The 25,214-nt window shown below is 36.9% G+C and overlaps 1 long non-coding RNA gene across 1 annotated transcript; it reads right to left on the bottom strand.

Moving 5' to 3' along the window:
• Window positions 1-12,095: 12,095 nt before the first annotated feature.
• Window positions 12,096-13,292, bottom strand: LOC116122200. Its single transcript, XR_004126852.1, has 3 exons — window positions 13,133-13,292; window positions 12,610-12,726; window positions 12,096-12,241 (listed from the first exon to the last, which is right to left on the bottom strand). It is a non-coding gene; the product is annotated as an uncharacterized LOC116122200 (long non-coding RNA).
• Window positions 13,293-25,214: the final 11,922 nt, after the last annotated feature.

The raw sequence follows: 25,214 nt of genomic DNA, 5'->3' as shown, positions 1-25,214 counted from the left end.
TAGCAAAGAGGAATAAGAATGCTACTTCTTCTTAGGTACGTTCATGATTCAGATTAACTTCTCCCATTAACATCTTGGGTCATTGACACAAGATGTGCTACTCACATTTGTACAAATGTGTAGGGACTACGACAGAGTAGATTGCTCGCTGAGGGAGAGGTGGACCTGCCAGTTGGAAATGGAGCACGTGATGCTACATTAGTTGTAGGATCTTATCGTCTGATTTTACCTACGGGCTTATTATGATTTTCTTCAGTTTCTAGAAATGATATTTCTGTGTCCACTTTGGACAAGTGAGAATATTGCTTTACAAATGGATTGTTGTCTTTTAGTATAAATAATATTCTTTATGGAACTATTTCATAATAATATGTTCTTAAAGTAGACAATAAGGATATTCTCAAAATAACAACTGTGCCAACTGTGATAAGTTGAGTTAAACATACCTAAAGGAATGTGGGACAGTATCAAAACTCACCTCTCGGTGTACACCCTAGCATAATGGTGTGTCTAAAAGGAGGAATTGGACTTTACTTGAAATGGTTAGGTTCATGATGAGTTTTTATGATTTGCCCACATAATTCTGGGGTTATGCCCTAGAGACTGCGACTCACGCACTGAACTGTGTGCCGTCAAAGTCTACAGATAAGACTCCATATGAACGATGGAGTAGACGAAAGCCCAACTTGTCTTATCTAAAGATTTGGGGTTGTGAAGCTTATGTCAAGAAATTGACTTCGAACAAGCTAGGCCCGAAATCTTACAAATGCATATTTGTGGGGTATCCTAAGGAGACCAAAGGATACTATTTCTACCACCCAGAAGAGCGCAAATTTTTTGTCGCTCATATTGGTGTCTTCTTAGAAAATAATTTTTTTCTAAAAAGTACTAGTGGGAGAACTCAATGAAGTTCTAGAACCACAAGATACATTAGATGAAGGACGGGAAGATGTACCACAAGAAGTGGTTGAACATTGTGAGGACATTACTCCACAATCTGTAGATCAAAGTAAACCACCTAAAGAAGCACAGGAGCTATGTAGGTCTGGAAAAGTACGTCATGAGCCTGAGAGATATGGTTTCCTTGTGACTTAGTGTGGCGACATACTGGTCTACCAAGACAACAAATCCAAGACCTACGTATATGCTATATCGGATCCAAATTTCGTTAAATGGCTTGAAGCCATGAAATCTAAGATGGACTACATGTACCAGAACCAGTTATGGTTTTTGGTGGATCCACCTAAAGGGGTAAGACCCATAGGGTGTAAATGGGTCTTCAAGGAGAAGACTAACATGGATTGCAAGGTGCATACCTATAAGGCACGATTGGTTGCCAAAGTTTTCAAACAAATTCATGGTGATAACTATGAAGAAACCTTTTCGCCGGTTGTCATGATTAAGTCTATTTAAATTATGCTTGCAATTGCTACATATCACAACTGTGAAATTTGTCAAATGAATGTCAAAATGGCTTTCCTGAATGGAAACCTTGAAGAGGATGTGTATATGACACAACCGATGGTTTCGTTCTTGATGGACAAGCTAATAAGATATGCAAGTTGCAGAGGTCCATTTATGGACTCAAGGAAGCTTCAAGAAGCTAGAACATTTGTTTTGATGAAGCCGTAAAAGAATTCGATTTTATTAAGAACAAAGATGAGCCTTGTGTTTACAAGAAGGTAAGTGGGAGCGCAGTGGCATTCTTGGTGTTGTATGTCGATGACATACTTCTCATCGGGAATGACATATTGAACTTGCAAACAGTAAAGACTCAGTTATCCAAGTGCTTCTCCGTGAAGGAATTAGGAGAAGCAGCCTACATCCTCGAAATAAAGATATATCGTGATAGATCGTGCAGGTTGCTTGGCCTAAGTCAGAGTACATACATAAACAAGGTACTAAAGAGATTCAGTATGGAGGAATCCAAGAAGGGATTTCTTCCGGTGTTACATGGTGTCTATTTCTCTAAGGATATGTGTCCTTAAACACATGATGAGAGAGATAGAATGAAGAGGATCCCATATGCGTTGGCAATTGGATCCATCATGGACGCCATGTTGTATGCTCGAATTGATGTCTCATATGCATTAAACACATACAGTAGATATCAATCGGATCCAAGTGAGCGATGCCATATTGTATGCTCGGATTGATATCTCATATGCATTAAGCACTTGTAGTAGATTTTAATCGGATCTAAGGGAGCGATGCATGTTTTGTACTCAGATTGATGTCTCATGTGCATTAAGCACTTGTAGAAGATATCAATTGGATCCAAGTGAGCGACACTGGATGGGTGTCAAGGACATCCTTAAGTACTTGAAAAGGACTAAGGATATGTTCTTAGTTTATGGAGGGGAAGATGAGCTCACTGTAAGAGGATACAATGATGCTAGTTTCCAAGAGGATAAAGATGATTTTCTCTTGTAATCTGGGTTTATATTTTGTCTTAATAGAGCTATAGTGAGTTGGAAGAGCTTAAAGCAAAGTACTGCAGCAGAGTCTACAACTGATGCTAAGTATATTGCATTATCTAATGTAGTCGTGTAGGCGGTTTGGATCAAAAGTTCATTATTGAACTTGATGTGGTTCCAAGCATCGCTTATCCAATAAAGTTCTACTGCGACAACAATGGAGCCATTGCTGTGGCTAAGGAATCAAGGTCTCACCAATAATCCAAACACTTACTTAGTTGATTCAATCTGTCAGAAAAGGGGATTTGCAGATTTGCAGAATACCTACTGACTTGCTGTTTTGTTAGGAAACGATCAAGTCATGGTAACGGAAAACAAAAATCATAAACAATATGGATCGTTCCTTAGAACCAGGATCAGGGCACAAATTTAACAATTTATACATTAAATACAAATATGCAAGAAAACGGTTTAAAGTTAAGAAACCATACGCATGTTTGGAGGCTCCTCCAACTTATCTCTGAATGGGTTTTGCTATCGATCCAAGGGTAGGATCGAACCACCATTAGTCCACACGAAGATAACCCCAAGGAACTAAAGAGGGATTTGCTAGATCCTCTTTAGTCTTAAGAACCAAGAAGAAAATCAAAATAAAATTTTGATTCAAGCATAAAAGCAATCTGGCGTGGAAGAGAGAAAAGGGGGCTGGAGTTTTTAATTTTGTGAATGAAATCAATTCCTTAGTTAATTCACAAAGTGTTGCACTTATATAGTGCACACTATGGCCGTTATTCCATCATGGAAAAGCTTGGGGCACCAACCAAACAACCCTTATCCAAACAGCCCCATTTAGATATTAATTATTATTATTATTTCATTAAATTCAATTAATATATATACCTGTTAGGAAACGATCAAGTCATGGTAGCAGAAAACAAAATATACAACATGGATTGTTCCTTAGAACCAAATTAGGCACAAATTTACAATTATACATTTATTAGAATTTGCAGAAAATTCAGTCTAGAGTTAAGAAATCATACGCACGTCTGAAGGCTCCTCCAACTTGTCTCTGAACGGGTTTCGCTACCGGCCCAAGAGTGATTGAACCGATGAGTCCCACACGAAGATAACCCAAGGAACTAAAGAGGGATTTGCTAATCCTCTTTAGCCTTAAGAACCAAAGAAATCAAGCAAACATTGTTTCAAGCAAAAGGCAATATGGCGTGGGAGAGAAAGGGGGCTGGAGGTTTTTCTTTTGATGAAATGAATTTATTTATTTAATTCACGAAGTGTTGCACTCATATAGTGCACACTTTGCCCTATTCCATCATGGAATGGGCTTGGCACCAACCCAAACACCCCTTGCATCCAACACGCCCCATTAGATATTTTAATTTTAATTATCATTATCTCAATTAAATTCAATTTAAATATATATAATATATATATTATTATATATAATTATATATATATATTATATATAATATTAACATTTAACATGATAATTTTATTTAAATATTGCAACACATATTTAAACGTAATCCACTTATTTAGTTTTAATATCAAATTAAATAAAGGCTGCGACCTCAACAAATTTAATTACACTGTGAAATTACCAAAATACTTTTTTTGCCTAAAGACTAAAACACCCTTCTTACAATTGGTTCTTAATTATCTTCTATGTGTGTGACCCGTAGCTCCTTATCATACCGATAGTGGTGAGTATCGGATTCACCCAATTAATTGTCTCACTACACACAGACCAAGATGGCCCCTGGCAAGGCATCATGGCCACCCGATAGATTCGGATTCAGCGAAGCAGCTACTTGTCAACGAATGGTTACCTTACAATCTAATCCTTTCATCTCCGTTATCTCAACGAGACTGGGCATAGAAATAGTGTCAACCTCAGTTACTCTCGATATGTATGTATTCAGTACTGGTCCATAACCGAATTATAAACGGGATAGAGCAACAACTCATCCCACTGTGGCCACAGTTTTAGAGCATTGCCATTTTTGAATTGTGTTGTGAGAATAACTTCCCCTCGTACCCGGAGGATGAATCCTCTATCGTCCACCATAGTCGATTTACACTCCTGATACAGCCATCACTACCTTATTGACATCTCTGAATAGATTGCGTTGGGCTAGTGTCAAACTACACCAATCAATGCACAAGGCGCTCCGTGATCTCAAGTCTAAGGATCACATGCATCACCATTCGTTAGAGGATTTGGTCCAAGACACTGGGGTTCCCATCCATATGGATCCTCTGGTGGGTCAGTCTAGCGCCTTGCCTCCATCAGCACCCATGTGTTGCACCAGGTTGTCCCAAACAGCCTTGACAAGTGAGATCAGTCACTGTCTTTCGACAGGTCGTTCAACACTATGATAGCCTTACTGTATTATATGTGCCCTTACTTCAGAATATACTGGGGCTACGGACGTTTCTAGAATGGCCACCATATTGCTCATAGGTTTCTCACTATCAAGATTTGAAACACTTGATACCCTCGTCACGGTTCTACCATTCTAGGGACATATATCAATTATATCAATATAATTTACGCGATATAGAATAAAATGGCCTTTTATTGATCATTGAATATTATTAAAAAGAGTCAATTCTACAATAAATTATGCTCTAGTGGCATCTACTCTAACAATACCATATATTACATTTAAACATAACAATAATTTATTTAATATATCGAACACATATTTAAATATAATCTCACTTATTTATTTTAATAACAAATTAAATAAAGGCTATGACCTCAGCAAATTTAATTGCACTGTGAGATTACCAAAATACCCTTTTGCCTAAAAGACGAAAACGCCCTTCTTATAACTGGCTCTTAAATTATCTTCTATGTGTGTGAGACTCGTAAGCTCCTCATCTACTTTAGTGTAGTATCGCGATTAACCCAATTAATCGTCTCACTACCCAAACCAAGATTGGCCATAGCAAGGCATCATGGCCACCTAATAGATTTGGATTCAACGAAGCAGCTACCTGTCAACGATTTTTACTGGTACATCGAATCTTTCATCATCCGTTACCTCTACGAGACCGAGGCATAGAAAGTGTCAACCCAGTTACTCGATTTATGTATTCAGTTACTAGATCAATGACCTGAATTATAAACTGGATCGAGCAACAACTCAATCCCACTATGGCCACAGTTTTAATGTCGTTGCCATTACTGATATGTGTCGTGATAACTTCCCTTGTACCCGGGATGATGAATCCTCTGTCGATCCATCATAGTCTTGAAACACTCCTTGATGTAGCCAATCACTACCGTATGACAGCTCTGAATATAACTGCGTTGGGCTAGTGTCAAACTACACCAATCGGTGCACAAGGCGCTCGGGTGATCTCAGTCTAAGGATCACATGCACCACATTTTAGAGGATTTTTTCCATAGACACTGGGGTTACCATCCATATGGAATCTTCTGGTGGGTCATTCTAGCGAACTTGCCTACAGCAAGCACTCATGGTTGCACCAGGTGTGTCACCAAAACAACTTGACAAGTGAGATCGATCATACCTTTCGACAGGGTCGTTCAACACTATGATAGCCTACTGTATTATATGTGCCTTACTTCAGAATAATACGGGGCTACGAAAGTTTTCTAGAATGGCCACCATCTGTGCTCATAGGGTGGTCACTATCAAGATTTGAAAACACTTGATACCCTCGTCACGGTTCTACCATTTAAGGACATATATCAATACATACAATAATATTACGCGATTAGAATAAAATGCCTTTTATTGATCAATGAACATTATTACAAAGAGTCAATTCTACAATAATTGATTGCTCTAGGCACCTACTCTAACATGTTAAAGTTTCCATTGCAGCAGAAGCATGATGGGCACTTAGGGTCATTCGGTGTTGAGTACATGAATGATTGCTATAGTGCAAGTGGGAGATTGTAGAGTAGGTGACCTAAAGCCAATCGATTATTGTAAATTGACTCTTAGTAATAATGTTTATTAATCAATAAAAAGGCAATTTCTACCATATCTGCAGATCATAATTAATGTGTTATATATGTCCTTAGGATGGTAAAACCATGACGAGGGTATCAAGTGTTTCAATCTTGATAGTGAAAACCCTATGATCACATGGGGATCATCTAGAATGTCCGAGCCCTAGTATTATGTAACTAAGGACACAGATAATACGGTAAGGCTATCATAGTGTTGACTACCCTGTTGAAAGACAATGACTTATCACTTGTCAGGTTGTTTACCGACAACTGGTGTAACACATTGTGCTTGTTTAAGCAAGTTCATTGGACAGACCCCCCAGAGGATTCCATAGGGATGGTAACCCCAAGTCTATGGAATAAATCCTTTAATGAATAGTGGTGCATGTAATCCTTAGACTTGAGATCACCGGAGCGCCTTGTGCATCGGTTGGTGTAGTTTAACACTAGCCTACGTAATTCTATTCAGAGCTATCAATATGTAGTGATTGGCTATATTGAGGAGTGTAACAAGACTTGATGGATCAACAAAGGATTCATCACTCTCAAGTACAGGAGAAGTTATCTTACTGTACAATTCAATAAATGGCAATGACACCAATCTGTGGCCACCATGGGATTGGGTTGCTCAATCCAATTTATTATTCCGGTCATTGGTCTAGTAACTTATCTATATATATATATATAATATATATATTTAATTGATTTTAATCACATAATAATTAATTTAATTTAAAATACCATTAAAGAGGTGTTTGGTTGCAATTGTGGATTAGGGTTGAGCCCATAACTATTCCTAAGTGGAATAAGGTTTTTAATTGTTGCACGATATAAGTGACCTTACCATTAAAAATATATAACATTATAAATAATAATAATAAATAAATAAACCTAGGCAACCTCTTCTCTCCCTCTCACGTTTTTGACATTGGTGGAGAGAAAATCCTTTTTCTCTTCTTGGATTCTTGAAGCCTCAAGTGAATCTAGCAAATCTCTTTGGTTCTACGGATTATCTTCGTGTGGACGACGTGAGTGCGATTCACTTTGAATCGAGAGCGAGATCAAATCAAAGATAGGAGCCTCCAAATGTTGGAACATATTTTGAATCCTTGTATGGATTTGGTTTTTACACAAATTTGTTCATATACATGCAAAAACATTATATCATTACCCGGATTTTGGGTGAGAGAATGAAAAATTGGTTTAAAATTATTTTATTGTGCTTTTTTACTACGCTAATCTGATCATTTACTTGCAGAAAACCTAGAGAACCACCACAGAAAATCAACTACCTCAAACTGCCAAGAATGGTTCTCCTAACTCAAAACTACTCTTTTGGAACCAAAGTCCACCCAACAACTTAGTTTCTTGCTCCGAATCAAATCAAACCCAAAAACTCCAAGAAAAATGCCAAAAAACGCAAAAAACCAAAGCACTAACTCCTTCAAGAAACTAGCCTAATCTCGCCTAGGTTGCCTTAAAACCACAAAGAACATGAAGAAAAAAATGGAAGCAACAATTGAGATAACTTCAGAAGAAAGGAGAAGTAAAACAAATATAAGGAAGATGAATAGTCGCCAAAATGCAATTTCCCTTCTTTCTAATACCCACTGATAGAGTTTACACATGGCATCAGTCGACTAGTCCTCGAATATTATAACCCTTCCATTTCCCACTCGAGGTTTTTTACTTTCCCACTCGTAGCAACCTCTCATGTTCAACCCTACACATGTCCTTCTAGTTGTGATCTGGAAAGCCAAACGTGACACATTCAAGACCGCTGGAAAAGGAAACTTCTCATTTCTCGCTCAAAACTGAATGAAGATTAAACCCTAACGTGCCACGCATCTGTAAGTTTGTACCTCAAATCCTCCCACTCGCTCAGTAAACCGAGTGGAGACACCTACTAGGATGTCTTCACATTCTCCCACGCGCTTGGTAGACCAGGGGAACACCTACAGGATGCGCTTCACATCCTCCCTCTTGGCTGGCTAACCGAGTGGGGACATATACCAATGGATACACCTTCATCCTCCCATGACATGAAGCACCTTCATTCGTTCTAAGTACATCTCAATCATTCAAGGGTACTACATTCAGCCTACACCTTTACTCAATCAAAGTACTCTCTCTCGGCCTAGCACTGTCATTTGACCTCTACTTGTGCTTGCAATAACTAAAGACAAAATCTACTCACCTAATTAAAAATCCCTTCGGCTTGGTTAATTGAGGGGGACACCTACAATGATTGCCTTACATCCTCCCACTCGCCAACTAAACAAGTGGAGATACCTGCAGCACACATGAAGGATGTGTCTCACATCCACCCACTCGTTTGGAGAACCAAGTGAAGACTCTTATGAAGATCACACCTAGCACATCCCCACTTGATTCGTATTGACGAAGTGACAACACCTTACTCATCCAAAGTATTTTCACTTGGTTTGAGGCTCCTCATTCGGCCCAAGTTACCTCCACTCGAACTAGACTATTCTCCAGCTAAGTACTCCTAACTTAGAGAGTGTGAGCTAACTATATGGCCAAAAATCGTCTTGGGCCTTATCATGCCCAAGCATGAGTCTTATATGTTTTAATATGCTTGGTTTACCCTTAGTTGAAAGGTGTTTTTGGTTTGGTTTGAGTGCTTCCCTGAAAATTTATAAGACTGGCGAAATCTTGATGTTACAGTCTTCGCGGGGTGAAGAAGAAGCTTCGCCGCGGGATGAATGCTACATCCCCGTGTACTACTGTGAGTTTTCGCCGGGGTGAAGAAATAGCTTCGCCACGGCGAAGACTCGGCTGAATTTGTCCCTTGAATTTAGAGAATTCTTCCTTTTGGAGACTCATGACCATTCCACCCTAATTAGCGGAAAATGGAGTTGAAATGCAAGAAAATTGCATGGGAGAATAGTTTGAATGGGTTGTTTTTGCAAAGAATGAAGGTCTTTAAGTGGAATTTCAAAGAAGGAGCAAGGGTATATTGGGATAGAGTGCGAGAAAATATGAGATATTTAAGGGTTTAGCTTTAGAAACCCTTTCACTGATTTCTTCTCCACCGCCTTCTTTCATCCTTCAATTCTCTCAAATTTTCACTCAATTTTCCAAGGATCTTTGAAGACTTTTGACTAGAAATTGTTACAAGTTTATCCTAAGCACTAAAAGGTGAGAATCCTTACTCTAGATGTAAGTTTTTTTTTTTGAAAGAGTAGAATCCTTATTGAGTTTGTATTGAAGGTTTAAGAGGAGTATCAAGCCATCAAAAGTAGAGAGCTAGTGTTTTCTCCTTGAGCTTAAGGTAATAATCCACCTAAGTTGTGATTTGTATATGTGAATGATGTGTAGAGATTTTAGCTATGCTTAATGCTGAATTTCTAGTTGAAATGAGTTGATGAATTCATGAATGAGTTCAATGTGTTTTATGAAAGAATTCCCACCATGAGTAGGGTGATTATGTTTGATAAGTTTTTGGAAAATGTGGAGAGAATAGAAGAATTTGAGAGGAATTTTGAAGTGTGTTTTCTATGTAGATTTGTGGATGATTTAAAGGAGTGAACTCCTATTTTGGATGATTAAGAAAGAATATGACTAAATTAGAATAGGGTTTAGTTTGCACACTATTTTTGATGAAATGTCTAAAAGAAGCATGAGTAGAAGTAGAGAAACCTTACTTTATGCCACATAGCACATTTACATGTCTGATGCATATAAAAAGATTTTAGGCATGAGCCATCCTTATGCATCAGTAGTTACCATTGATTGAATCACATGAGAAAGAAATATGAGAAATGAGAAAGAAACACTCTAAGAATAGAGATAAAGAAAAGAACCAATTCTCTTAGAATAAAGAGAAAGAAAGAACTAGCACTAGAGAATAAAATGATTATTAAGTGCTACAGAAAAGAAAAGAAAATATGTCTTGTGATGGGGGATCCGTGAGTGTAGAGTTACCCGCATGTAAACCGCCATGAGAGAGAGAGCGGTCTCCGCCATGAGAGAGAGGAATGAGAATGAGAAAAAGAATTTGTATAGCCGTGAGAATACATGTGGATGAGGGCTATACACGAGAGAGAGTACACTCACATGACCAAGGGTTCCGAATCCATGCATCGACCAAAACCGGCAAAGAATAAGAATAAGAATATGAATATGAATAAGAAAAGAATAGAAAGAAAATGCATTGTTATGCTTTAATATCTCGTCCATGCGTGGTGATGATATTCTCCATGGGTGATGAGAATAGAAAGAAAGAAAAGAATAGCGAGAACTAGAATTAGAGAAAGTGACAAGAGTACGAAAAGAATTGATGAGTAATGCACGGGGATTATAGCATAGAAGATTTACTTACTGAGCATCTTTGTGCTCACTCCGTTGTTTTCTTTGTTGTACAGGACATAGGTGAGGACCTGGTCAGATGGACGTCGGCAAGCGGGGAGACTTGGCTGCACTGTTCACTGTCTTTTTGAGAGTCTTTTGTACAAATGATGTTGTACTATGTAAAGAATGTATTTATTAAGTAAAGAAAATTTTTGGACCCAACCTTTTTGATAAATATACTGGTCTTTTTATTGATATATTTTATAAATATGATAGTAGAAATAAGTTGTTACAGATTAGGCCTATGCCAAGATCCATAGTATGGGCCAACACATTTCACCAACCAAACAATTAACCAGTGAGATTCTCAAAATATTAAGGCCTTGCCACCAATTAGGCCTCATCACCAGTCCACTTGGGTCTAGACCCATCGATCCAAGATCATTCCAAGAACCCAGAGTTCTACTTAAACCCTACCTCATCCACTTCCTATTTTCATCTACATCCTAATTCATCTAAGATCCTGAATCTTGTATGAATTAGGACTCTTACTTCTAAGAAGGTAAGTAAATCAAGTCTTTTCTATTTACTAGAAATCAACTATTATGGACTGAGAGTCCTACTAGGATTTGAAGATCCTATGTCCACTATATAAGCAAAGGTCTTGCCTTTTATTAAACATCCATTATTCAATACCACCTACTAGCTCTTAAGTTCTTGCTCTTAAGAACTATACACCTTTGTCATAGCTCTAGTCTTCGATCAGACTTTAGTAACCTTTCCTCCCTTTAGCCCTCACTAAATAGCCTCTTTCAAACTTGTTGACTTGAGCATCGGAGTGTCTATGGCATACACCACACTGGTGTTTTACGTAAGTTTTGCGCTTGTTTTTTTGTGTGTGCAAGTTCAGCAGATTATCAGTGGCCTCAACCTCGCAAGAGCAGTCCTTTTTCGTAACCTAGATTTTTACTATCTACAACAACATAGCTGAAATAATTTTTAATTTGGAATTTTATTAATTAAAAAAGGTAAATAGTTATTTTGTATATTTTGAAACCATATCATAATGGTCAATATCATAAAAGATAATAAATGTGGGTATAAATAACAAACTTGTGCATATCATAAGTTCACAACTCCCTTTTTTTTTTTTTTTGGTTAAATTACTATTAAGTGTCCTAGTTTTGTCTTTTTGAAACTTGTGTTCATTGTTAACTGTTTTATAATCATGTGTCCTCATTTTGATTTTCTCCTTATATGACAAACAAGCAAAATATTTTACTAATTGGCATTAAAATCAACCAAAAATAGAAAGAGCCATTTAATACAAGAAGGTTGTATATCAATAACGGATTATTTATTTCTAATTTCACAAATTAATCAAACATTTGATTAAATATAGCAAATAAAATTTAAAAGATTATAACCAAATATTGCTTCGATGCTGTACGTTTTCCGGTGTCTTCTCTATCACTATGCCTTGTTCTTTGTGTCTCTATGTCTGAGCATCATCAAATCCAAATGATAATAATAATAATAATAACTATTTTAGGGAAACATTTTAACAAATTAGCTGATAATATAATGTGAAATTATCGACCTTTATGAACTTAGGTGATGCTAAACATTGCATTTTTTTCATACTCTCCATTGTTAATCTGCTAATCAGGTACATTCATATGATTAAATATAACATAATGCAAGATAATTGCTGCAACATATAAGGCTTTTCTTGTTGAATTTAATGGGAGTTATGTATACATTACTGATTTTGTTTTTCATCTAGAACTGGTTTAGGCTCAGGGGCTATAGCTAGCTAGTTTCATTGAAGTTGGAAATGCAATGAATCTAAAGCTTGTTTTTGTTTACCTTTGCCTCAGCTGGGCACCTCTCAGGTTGTCTCACTATATAAATTATATCTCCAGCATTGTCATACAAGTCCTGATTCCGATGCCATGTCCACAAAGCATGAGTCTCATTTTTCACCTGCAACCCACGTATTGCCATTACTATTCAGAATATTCAATGTCAATATAGAACTATTTCAACTGAAACTTCCATATATCAAGTATTTTGGAAGTCTAATACAGGATGTCTAAGGAATAGCAAGTTGTAATGTTGAATGGAATGGAACCATAAACTTAGAATGTTATTGATTTCAAATCTCTGCTGCTTGCATTCACCTTGGAAATAAACTTTTCATTCTTAAGCATTGTTTAAAGAATCATAATGTCTAAACCCTTTTGTTACTTACAGAGCAACGCATTGAGTAACTAAGATATATACCTAAATTAAATCACCAGGTACTAGGAGAAATTAATCTGGAATTTGGAAATATTGAGTTTTGTGTATTATGTGCGTGCGAGGCAAAGAGACAGAGCGTGAGACAGACCTCTAGAATACCATGACCAAAGCTACTTTCGCGATAAGCACTATAATCAGGTTGTCGGTCCCATCAAAATTTACCAGCCGCTGGCCCTGATGTAAAATTGAATGCACAGAAGCCACCCAGTATTTTATCTGGAGTGCTTGATGGTTTCGGACAGTTTCCATCTTCATCTCCCTTAGGGTTTCAGCGTGTTGATACTGAAGATTGTCTATAGTGTCAAGTGGGAGATTGTTAGAGTAGGTGACCTAAGCAATCGATTATTGTAGAATTGACTCTTAGTAAAATGTTATTAATCATAAGGCAATTTCTACCATATCATGCAGATCATAATTATATTTGTTGATATATGTCCTTAGGATGTAGAACCATGACGAGGGTTCAAGTGTTTCAAATCTGATAGTGAACCCTATGATCACATTGGGGATCATTCTAGAAATGTCCTACCCCGATTAGTAACTAAGGACACAGATACTACGGTAAGGCTACCATAGTGTTGAACTACCCTGTTAAAGACAATGACTAATCTCACTTGTCAAGGTTGTTTTACCGCAACCTGGTGTAACACATTGGTGCTTGTTATAGGCAGTTCATGGACAGACCCCCAGAGATTCAATATGGATGGTAACCCCATGTCTATGGAATAACCTTATAATAGTGTTGGCATGTAATCCTTAGACTTGAGATCACCGGACCGCCTTGTGCATCGGGTGGTAGTTTAACACTAGCCTAACGATTCTATTCAGAGCTATCAATATGGTAGTGATGTGCTAATAGTGAGTGTACAAGACTATGATGGCTCAACAAAGGATTCATCACTCTCAAGTACAGGAGAAGTTATCTTACTGTACAATTCAATAAATGGCAATGACACCAAATCTGTGGCCACCATGGATTGAGTTGTTGCTCAATCCAATTATTATTCCCATTGGTCTAGTAACTATTATATATAATATATATATAGATATATATTAGATTATTTTTAATAAACATATTAATAAATTTAAAATACCATTAAAGAGGTTGTTTGGTTCAATTGTGGATTAGGGTTGGAGGCCCATAACTATTCCTAAGTGGAATAAGGTTTTAATTGTTGCACGATATAAGGTGCAACTTACATTAAATATATAACATTATTAAAAAATAAATAATAATAAATAAACCAGGCAACCTCTTCTCTCCCTCTCCCGTTTTTGACATTGGGAGAGAAATCTTTTTCTCTCTTCTGGATTCTTGAAGCCCAGTAATTAGCAAATCTCTTTTGTTCTACGGATTATCTTCGTGTGACGACGTGATGCGATTCTACTTTGAATCGAGACGAGATCAAATCAAAGATATTGAAGGAGCCTCCAAATGTTGGAACATATTTGATCCTTGTATGGATGTGGTTGTTTTACACACATTTGTTCTTAACATGCAAAACATTATATCATTACCGATTTTGGTTTAGAGTAATGACAAATTGTTGTTAAAATTATTTTATTGTGCTTTTTCCACTACGCAATCTGATCATTTACTTGCAGAAACCTAGAGAACCACCAAAAATCAACTACCCAAACTGCCAGATTGTCTCCAACTCAAAAACTTATCTTTTTGGAACCAAAGTCCCCCCACAACTTAGTTCTTGCTCCGAATCAAATCAAACCCAAAACTCCAAGAAAAATGCCAGAAAACGCAAAAAACCAAAGCACTAAACTCCTTCAAGAACTAGCCTAATCTCGCCTAGGTTGCCTTAAAAACCACAAGAACATGAAAGAAAATGGAAGCCACAATTGAGATAACGTCAGAAGAAGAGAAGAAGTAAAAAAATAAGGATGAATAGTCGCCAAAATCGATTTTCCCTCTTTCTCATCCCCACGAAGAGTTAACACAGGGCATCAGTCGACTAGTCCTCTGAATATTATAACCCTTCCATTTCCCACCGAGGTTTTTTAACTTTCCCACTCGTAGCAACCTCTCAGGTTCAACCCTACACATGTCCTTCTAGTTGTGACTGGAAAAGCCAAACGTGGACACATTCAAGACTCGCTGAAAAGGAACTTCTCATTTCTCGCTCAAAACTGAATGAAGATTAAACCCACGTGCCACGCATCTGTAGTTTGTACCCAATCCTCCCCCTCGGCTAGTAAACCGGTGGAGACACCTACATAGGATGTCTTCACATTCTCCACTCGGCTTGGTAGACCGAGTGGGAACACCTACGATCGCTTCACATCCTCCCTCTTGGCTCGCTAACCACGGTGGGGACATATACAATGGATACACCTTGCATCCTCCCATACATGAAGCACCTTCATTCGGTCTAAGTACATCATCAATCATCAGGGTACTCTATCATCAGCCTACACACCTTTACTCAATCAAAGTACTCTACTCTCCCTAGCACTGTCATTTGACCTCTACTTGTCTTGCAACTAAAGACAAAACTAGTCTCACCTAATTAAAATCCCTTCGGCTTGGTTATTGAGTGGGGACACTACAAATGGTGCCTTACCTACCCCCACTCGGCCAACTTACTATGAGATCCGCCCACACATGAAGGATGTGTCTCACATCCACCCCACTCTTTGGAGAACCAAGTGAAGACTCTTATGAGATCACACCTAGCACCATCCCACTTGATTCGATTGACCGAAGTGACAACACCTTCACTCATCCAAGATTTTTCACTTGGTTGAGGCTCCTCCATTCGGCCCAAGTTACCTCCACTCGAACGAGACTATTCTCCAAGCTAAGTACTCCTTAACTTAGGAGAGTGTGAGCTAACATATGGGCCAAAAATCGTCTTGGGCCTTACATCCCAAGCTGAGTCTATATTGTTGTTAATATGCTTGTTTATCCCTTAGTTGAAAGGGGTTTGGGTTGTGAGTATTGCCCTGAAAATTTATAAGACTTGGCGAAATCTTGATGTTACATTCTTCGCGGGTTGAAAGAAGCTTCGCCGCGGGATAATGCTACATCCCCTTGTAGCTACTGTGAGTTTTCGCCGGGGTGAAGAAATAGCTTGCGCCACCGAAGACCGGCTGAATTTTGTCCCTGAGATTTATAGAATTCTTCCTTTGAGACTCAAGGACCATTCTACCCCATAATGGTACAGGAAAGTAGGGAGTGAATTGCAAGAAATTGCATGGAGAATAGTTTAATGGGTTTTTTGCAAAGACGAAGGTCTTATGAATTCAAAAGAGGAAGGGATTGTGGAAGAGTGGAGAAAAATATGATATATTAGGGTTTAGCTTAGAAACCCTTTCACTTGTTTCTCCACCGCCTCTTTCATCACTAAATTCTCTCACATTTCACTCAATTTTCCAAGGATCTTTGAAGAGCTTTGACTAAGAAATTTACAAGTTGATCCTACGCACAAAGGTGAAATCCTTACTCTAGTTAAGTTTATTTTGAAAGATAGAATCCTTATTGAGATTTTGTATTGAAGTTAAGAGGAAGTATCAAGCCATGAAAACAAGATGAGAGCTTAAGTGATTTTTCTCCTAGCTAGTAAGTAATCCACCTAAGTTGTGATTGTATATGGAATATGTGTAGAGATTGTAGCTATGCTTAATTGAATTTCTATTTTTGAATGAGTGATGAATTCTGAAGAGTTCAGGTTTTATGAAGAATTTCACATAGTAGGTGGATTATTTGAATAAGTTTTGGGAAAGGTGGGAGAATTAGAAGAATTTGAGAGGATTATTGAAGTGTGTTTTCTATTTAGGATGTGTGTTGATTTAAAGGGTTGAACTCTATTTGGATGATTAAGAAAGAAGTATACTAAAAAATTAGAATAGAGTTTTGTTTGCACCACATATTTGTTTGATAAATGTCTAAAAAGCTGAGTAGAAGTAGAGAACCTTACTTTATGCCACATAGCACATTATACATGTCATAAGCATATAAAAAGATTAGGCATGAGCCATCCTTATGCATAGATGTTAATTGAAATCACATGAGAAAGAAATATAAATGAGAAAGAACACATCTAGAAATGATAATAAAGATAAAAAAGACCCAATCTCTTAGAAGAAAGAGAAAGAAAAATAGCACTAGAGAATAAAATGTTATTAGTGCTACGAAAAGAAAAGAAATAAGGTCATGCGATGTGAGCCGTGAGTGTAGAGTTACCCCGCATGTAACCCCATGAGAGAGAGACGGTCTCCGCCGAAGAAGGATGAGATGAAAAAAAAAATTTGGTAAGTGTCGTGAGACTACATGTGGATTAGGCTATACAACGAGAGAGTACACTCACATGACCAAGGGTTCCGAATCCTGCCTCTCCCAAAACCCGGCAAAGATAGAATAAGATATGAATAGAATAAAAAGAATAGAAAGAATGCATTGTTATGCTTTAATATCTCGTCCATGCGTGGTGAGATAGTTCTCCATGGTATGAGAATAGAAAAAGAAAAGAATGCGAGAACTAGAATTAAGAAGTGCAAAGAGTACAAGAATTGATGAGTAATGCACGGGGATTATAGCAGAAGATTTACTTACTGAGCATCTGTTGTCACTCCGTTGTTTTCTTTATATAACAATAATGATAATTTATTTAAATATATGCGAACACATATTTAAACGTAATCTCACTTATTTAGTTTTAATATCAAATTAAATAAAGGCTGCGACCTCAACAAATTTAATTACACTGTGAAATTACCAAAATACATTTTTTGCCTAAAAAGACTAAAACACCCTTCTTACAAATTGGTTCTTAAATTATCTTCTATGTGTGTGACCCGTAGGCTCCTTATCATACCGATAGTGTGTAGTATCGCGATTAACACCAATTAATTGTCTCACTACACACAGACCAAGATTGGCCCCTGGCAAGGCATCATGGCCACCCGATAGATTCGGATTCAGCGAAGCAGCTACTTGTCAACGATATGGTTACCTTACAATCTAATCCTTTCATCATCCGTTATCTCAACGAGACTGAGGCATAGAAATAGTGTCAACCTCAGTTACTCTCGATATGTATGTATTCAGTTACTGGTCCAATAACCGGAATTATAAACTGGATAGAGCAACAACTCAATCCCACTGTGGCCACAGTTTTAGAGTCATTGCCATTTATTGAATTGTGTTGTGAGATAACTTCCCCTCGTACCCGGGAGTGATGAATCCTCTATCGATCCACCATAGTCTTGATACACTCCTTGATACAGCCAATCACTACCGTATTGACAGCTCTGAATAGAATTGCGTTGGGCTAGTGTCAAACTACACCAATCAATGCACAAGGCGCTCCGGTGATCTCAAGTCTAAGGATCACATGCATCACCATTCGTTAGAGGATTTGGTCCATAGACACTGGGGTTACCATCCATATGGAATCCTCTGGTGGGTCAGTCTAGCGAACTTGCCTACATCAAGCACCCATGTGTTGCACCAGGTTGTCACCAAACAGCCTTGACAAGTGAGATCAGTCACTGTCTTTCGACAGGGTCGTTCAACACTATGATAGCCTTACTGTATTATATGTGCCCTTACTTCAGAATAATACTGGGGCTACGGACGTTTCTAGAATGGCCACCATATGTGCTCATAGGTTTCTCACTATCAAGATTTGAAACACTTGATACCCTCGTCACGGTTCTACCATTCTAGGGACATATATCAATATATACAATGATAATTTACGCGATATAGAATAAAATGCCTTTTATTGATCAATGAATATTATTAAAAAGAGTCAATTCTACAATAATTGATTAGCTCTAGGGCATCTACTCTAACAATACCATATATTAACATTTAACAATAACAATAATTTATTTAAATATATGCGAACACATATTTAAATATAATCTCACTTATTTAATTTTAATAACAAATTAAATAAAGGCTATGACCTCAGCAAATTTAATTGCACTGTGAGATTACCAAAATACCCTTTTGCCTAAAAAGACGAAAACGCCCTTCTTATAAACTGGCTCTTAAATTATCTTCTATGTGTGTGACTCGTAAGCTCCTCATCATACTGGTAGTGTGTAGTATCGCGATTAACGCCAATTAATCGTCTCACTACACACAAACCAAGATTGGCCATAGCAAGGCATCATGGCCACCTAATAGATTTGGATTCAACGAAGCAGCTACCTGTCAACGATATGGTTACTGTACAATCGAATCCTTTCATCATCCGTTACCTCTACGAGACCGAGGCATAGAAATAGTGTCAACCTCAGTTACTCTCGATATTATGTATTCAGTTACTAGATCAATGACCTGAATTATAAACTGGATCGAGCAACAACTCAATCCCACTATGGCCACAGTTTTAATGTCGTTGCCATTTACTGAATTATGTCGTGAGATAACTTCCCTTGTACCCGGGAGTGATGAATCCTCTGTCGATCCATCATAGTCTTGATACACTCCTTGATGTAGCCAATCACTACCGTATTGACAGCTCTGAATATAACTGCGTTGGGCTAGTGTCAAACTACACCAATCGGTGCACAAGGCGCTCTGGTGATCTCAAGTCTAAGGATCACATGCACCACCATTCATTAGAGGATTTTTTCCATAGACACTGGGGTTACCATCCATATGGAATCTTCTGGTGGGTCATTCTAGCGAACTTGCCTACAGCAAGCACTCATGTGTTGCACCAGGTTGTCACCAAACAACCTTGACAAGTGAGATCGATCACTACCTTTCGACAGGGTCGTTCAACACTATGATAGCCTTACTGTATTATATGTGCCCTTACTTCAGAATAATACTGGGGCTACGAAAGTTTCTAGAATGGCCACCATCTGTGCTCATAGGGTGGTCACTATCAAGATTTGAAACACTTGATACCCTCGTCACGGTTCTACCATTTTAAGGACATATATCAATACATACAATAATGATTTACGCGATATAGAATAAAATGCCTTTTATTGATCAATGAACATTATTACAAAGAGTCAATTCTACAATAATTGATTGGCTCTAGGGCACCTACTCTAACATGTTAAAGTTTCCATTGCAGCAGAAGCATGATGGGCACTTAGGGTCATTCGGTGTTGAGTACATGAATGATTGGCTATAGTGCAAGTGGGAGATTGTTAGAGTAGGTGACCTAAAGCCAATCGATTATTGTAGAATTGACTCTTAGTAATAATGTTTATTAATCAATAAAAAGGCAATTTCTACCATATCATGCAGATCATAATTATATGTGTTGATATATGTCCTTAGGATGGTAGAACCATGACGAGGGTATCAAGTGTTTCAAATCTTGATAGTGAAAACCCTATGATCACATATGGGGATCATTCTAGAAATGTCCGTAGCCCTAGTATTAATGTAACTAAGGACACAGATAATACGGTAAGGCTATCATAGTGTTGAACTACCCTGTTGAAAGACAATGACTAATCTCACTTGTCAAGGTTGTTTACCGACAACCTGGTGTAACACATTGGTGCTTGTTATAGGCAAGTTCATTGGACAGACCCACCAGAGGATTCCATATGGATGGTAACCCCAGTGTCTATGGAACAAATCCTCTAACGAATGGTGGTGCATGTGATCCTTAGACTTGAGATCACCGGAGCGCCTTGTGCACCGATTGGTGTAGTTTGACACTAGCCTAACGCAGTTCTTTTCAGAGCTGTCAATACGGTGGTGATTGGCTGCATCAAGGAGTGTATCAAGACTATGGTGGATTGANTTGCTTAGAGATTACAGGTTATGAGTTACATTGGACACAAATGAATGAATAACGAAAATTTGTTAGGGGTGTATTTGTAAACTTATAAGGTGTTTTTGTTATTTTTTAAACTAATAGGGGGGTAATTGATTTTTTACAGGGTACCCTGGAAAGGAACCGGAACCTGCATTTTAGGTTCCGGTTCCTTGAATTGAAGAACCTGTACTGTGCGGTTCCGGTTCCGGTTCCTTTTTTTGGGAACCTATACTGTGCGGTTCCGGTTCCGGTTCCCCGAAAAAGTGCAGGGTACCCGGAACCGCTCACCTATTATAAACATACTTTTCTCTTGTTATGGGTGTGAGAGCAATTTATTCATTGTAAACGAGAGAGGTGAGGCATATTGCAATAATATTGACTCAGCTGGACGTAGCCCACATTGGGTGAATCAGGATAAATCGCGCGTATTATTTTTCTTTGTTTACTGTTTGTTTTATTTTACTATTATATTTTGTTCATGTTGTTGTCTCTATTTCGTTCAATACTGGAATAGGAAGTATGTTTAATTTTATTTGATTATTTTAATTTAATGTAGGGGACTGTTTTGATTCAACTATGTTAAGGATTGCTACAACTTATACATTGATTGGTGTTGATTTGTTTCATATTTAATTTTAATAAACTAAATACATGCCCTTTGTTGGATAGAAATGAAAAGCTCAATAGATAAATGAGTTGTAAGTAGAAAATTGGGAAGTGAATTTTAGCCCGATATAATTTATCAATATCCATTTTTTTTTTTAACAACCTTAATGAAAAATGATTAGAAATGACATTATAATTCTACATATATTCATACTTTATTTTATATGTTTGTTTTAATTTTTAACCTTTAATTCCTATTTTGTTTTAACCTTTAATTATTACTAAAATTACAGAGAAAATAATCACACAGTGAGACGAATTTGAATTGGAATAAGTAAAAGTAAGTTTCAAATTTTAAATTGGGGGCAAAGGTGAAAACATAAAAACCTAGGGTGTGCTCTTTCATGAAATTTGTGTTTTTGTTTTTTTGTATTTATAAGAATATTAAAAATGATCAGAAAATGTGAAAATTGAAAAAGCATTTGGTATGTTTGTGTGAAAACAATATATGAAAAAACGTTTGATATGTTTGCCTGAAAGCACAAAGAAAAAAAATTAAAAACATGAATATAAAATGTTTTATGCTAAAAATATAAAATATAAAATGCTGTTTTAGGAACGAAAATATAAAATATGAAAAGAAATAAATAAATAAATAAACTTTTATTTAATATTTTACACTTAAAATGGGTCCACTCATCCTCTCTATGCACTCTCTTCTCCCCCTTTCATCAAATTCAAATACGCTAAATCCATAATCGAACATATTTCTCACGATTCCCTAGACTAAAAAGGTCAAAACAATACATTAAAAACATAAATGAACAGGTTTCTAATTAAGTTTTTATTGGAAAAAAAAAAAAGAGTTTAAACAATAACCTTAATTAAGTTTGAAATTAGGAAAAATAGTATAAATCAAAAACCTAATTAAATTTATCAATCTATTTTTAGTATTAAATAAAGTTTAAAAAGACTTTTTTTCTAAAATGTAAAATAAAAATGCATTTAACCATGCGTGGAGAACACCGATAAATTAAATGGGAACCAAAAGTCAATTATCTGAAAAATTAAAGACAAGAAACTCAAACTAAAACCCAAAGGAAAGTTCAATAAAGGTGATTAATAAACTACCAAAAAACAGAATTGGATAGAAATGACCGGGCTGTAAATAGAAAACTAAAGACAATAAACCCAAGCATGAAAGCCCAAAGTAAAGCCAAGGGAAAGTCTCTTAAATATTATATTATTAATTTCCTTGTTTATTGTATTGAAATGAAAATTATTAAACAAAAATGGCTTCATTTCTCTTCCATATTTATACACTTCACATTAATTAATTAATTGATTTCTCATCCGTCTATACGTGGTAATTATTTATTTGATTATTTCATGACTTCTTGTTGTCATTTTCCGATTTTAAGATGTAATTTGCTTTTCACTTTAGTTTAAATTCTATTATACATTTTTTTATTCCATGTAAGAGATTGTTAGGTTCTGAAGCAGATGCAGCGACTATAATTACCAAAATGCCCTTAAACCAATCATTTAGGTTGGGTGGCAGACGACAATCGGTGAGCAACCAAATTGGCCACAGTTTGCCGAATTTTGTGCAACTTCTCTTCTTCTCGGCCAGTTTTTCGGCGTTTCTGTCATAAAAAATTTGCATCGCCACCACCATTCGATCTCTCATCATCTCCTCTTCAAAACCTATACCACCCCGTCGCCTGATCACTCACCATTTGCCAGAAAAGGCCACAACTTTTTCTTGCAGACAACCACTTTTTCGGCTGTTTTGTCAGCCAGAAATGTTCACCGCCACCACCATTTAAACCCCCTCTATCTGCTCTACCAAACCCTTGCCTCCTTTTGCCTCACTTACTCACTGGTTGTCACCCTTAAAGCTTTTCTGTCTTTTCCTCGAGCACCTGCCATGCCCCTGAGAAGAGGAGAGCTAGGAATGGTCGGGGGATGATGGAAACCTAGAAAAACACCCACAATTAGTTCAACAGGTGCAACACAACACTGCAATAGCAACAACCAACACAAAACTACAAAAAATTAGCCTCCAAAAAGCTCCAAAACAAGCAAAATCGCAAAAACCCAATAGCGAGATGGCAGCGTTTCACAGCCGACAATCGGAGGGAAACCAGGTAACGGGCTTTGAGGGGTTTTCTAGAGTGAAGGCTGATAGTTAAGAGGGTGGTGGAAGATTTGATTTTGGCTGTCAGATTTGGCTGGAATCTGACTTAGAAAGACAGGAGGCAGCCGACAAAAAAATGGTTGGTGATTACGAAAATGGTGGAATCTAGCAAATTCGAGGTGAGAAAGGGTTGGATTGCGAAAAGGAGTTGATTTTGGCCGATTTCAATGGGAAAACCAAACGGAATCGACCCGAACTGGTAGGTAGTGGCGCTGGCACTGTAGGCCAAAAAGGGCCTATTAGTCTAGGAACCAGAGGTATTCTGATGCTTTTATCCTTCAACGGTAAAAATATAAAGAAAACTGTGTTAGTTTAAGGGTAGGAATATGGATAAATATAACTAAGGGTATTAACTTAGGATTTCGCTAAACCTTGGGTGAGAACATGTTGTTTGCTCATAATATATTTGTTCTCTGTTTATCTAATGGTCACCCCAACTAAATTCGGAAATCATAACTTAAATCCCTTACCATCACTTTATGCTACATCTAATTATAGTAAGGGTAAAACGGACTGTTTATGTACTACTCACTGAAACCAAAATTAATCAAATTCAAACACACGAAATAATACAAAATATTTATAAATAAAAATATTTTCTTTTAAAAAAATCTTACAATATTGGTTGGCTTTCTACTTCTAGTCGACCAAGAGTTGCAATCTAACAAGATCACAGTGGTCTTCAACCTTCCTATTGTTGAATTTGAAAGAGATTTTTTTTTTTTTTTTTTTTAATCTTTTGTTTTTACAAAACTTAAAATAAAGAAAGTACAACTTTTTATATTTTAAAAATATTATAAGAGTAAAATTGTCAAGTTATCAATAAATATACATGTAAAATTTTAGTTGTTACAATCAAACCTAAACTTCCACCTGTTTTAATGCCAAAAAGTAACAATACAAGGTGTAAAATGTAAACGATGATTTCTGAACTTACTGAAGGCAACAATAATCTTCGGCTCTTTAGGGGTATAACTGGTATTAACTTATTAACTCTTTTAGAATACAATGATATCCGACAAGTGTTCAATTCACTTTTTCACTGGATTTAGTGATTCCATAGTTTCTAAGTTTTTATTTTTATATTACTGGGATCTATTTGGCATAATTTAATTGACAGTTATTTTTTGTTTGTTCATCTTTTATATATATATATATATATATTCGCAATTTTATTCAACATGAAAATTGATTAAGTAGTAGGTTAATCCAATGTAAGAAAACAAATAAAAAAATTTGTTGATGCTTGATTTTGACACAAACTACTTGCACATGTGAAATGCTAAAAAGACTTAGAAGTCACACGTCATATGAGGGGATTGAATTAAATAAAAGGTGAAGAGCAATATTTAAAGTGGTTCGGATGCTCAAAAGCGAATCCTATGTCCACTGTTATTGTATTAATAAGAGAGAGAGGTCAGGTCACGTTCAGCGAGCTGAGTTATAGTTTAGAGAGAAAATACAAGAGAGAGAGAGAGAGAGAGAGAGAGAGAGAGAGAGAGAGCTTTTTTAGCGTAAAATTAGCTAATCCCCACAAATGAGAGGGAAATCCTCTATTTATATTGGAGAGTTCAAGGTAATGATTATAAAAGTTGCAAGTGGGTAGG

The sequence above is a fragment of the Pistacia vera genome, unplaced genomic scaffold (genome assembly GCF_008641045.1).
Source record: "Pistacia vera cultivar Batoury unplaced genomic scaffold, PisVer_v2 Contig132, whole genome shotgun sequence".
In the NCBI taxonomy this organism is placed as follows: Eukaryota; Viridiplantae; Streptophyta; class Magnoliopsida; order Sapindales; family Anacardiaceae; genus Pistacia; species Pistacia vera.
Note: the sequence above shows the minus strand (reverse complement) of the source record. Positions and strands in the feature narration are given on the sequence as shown.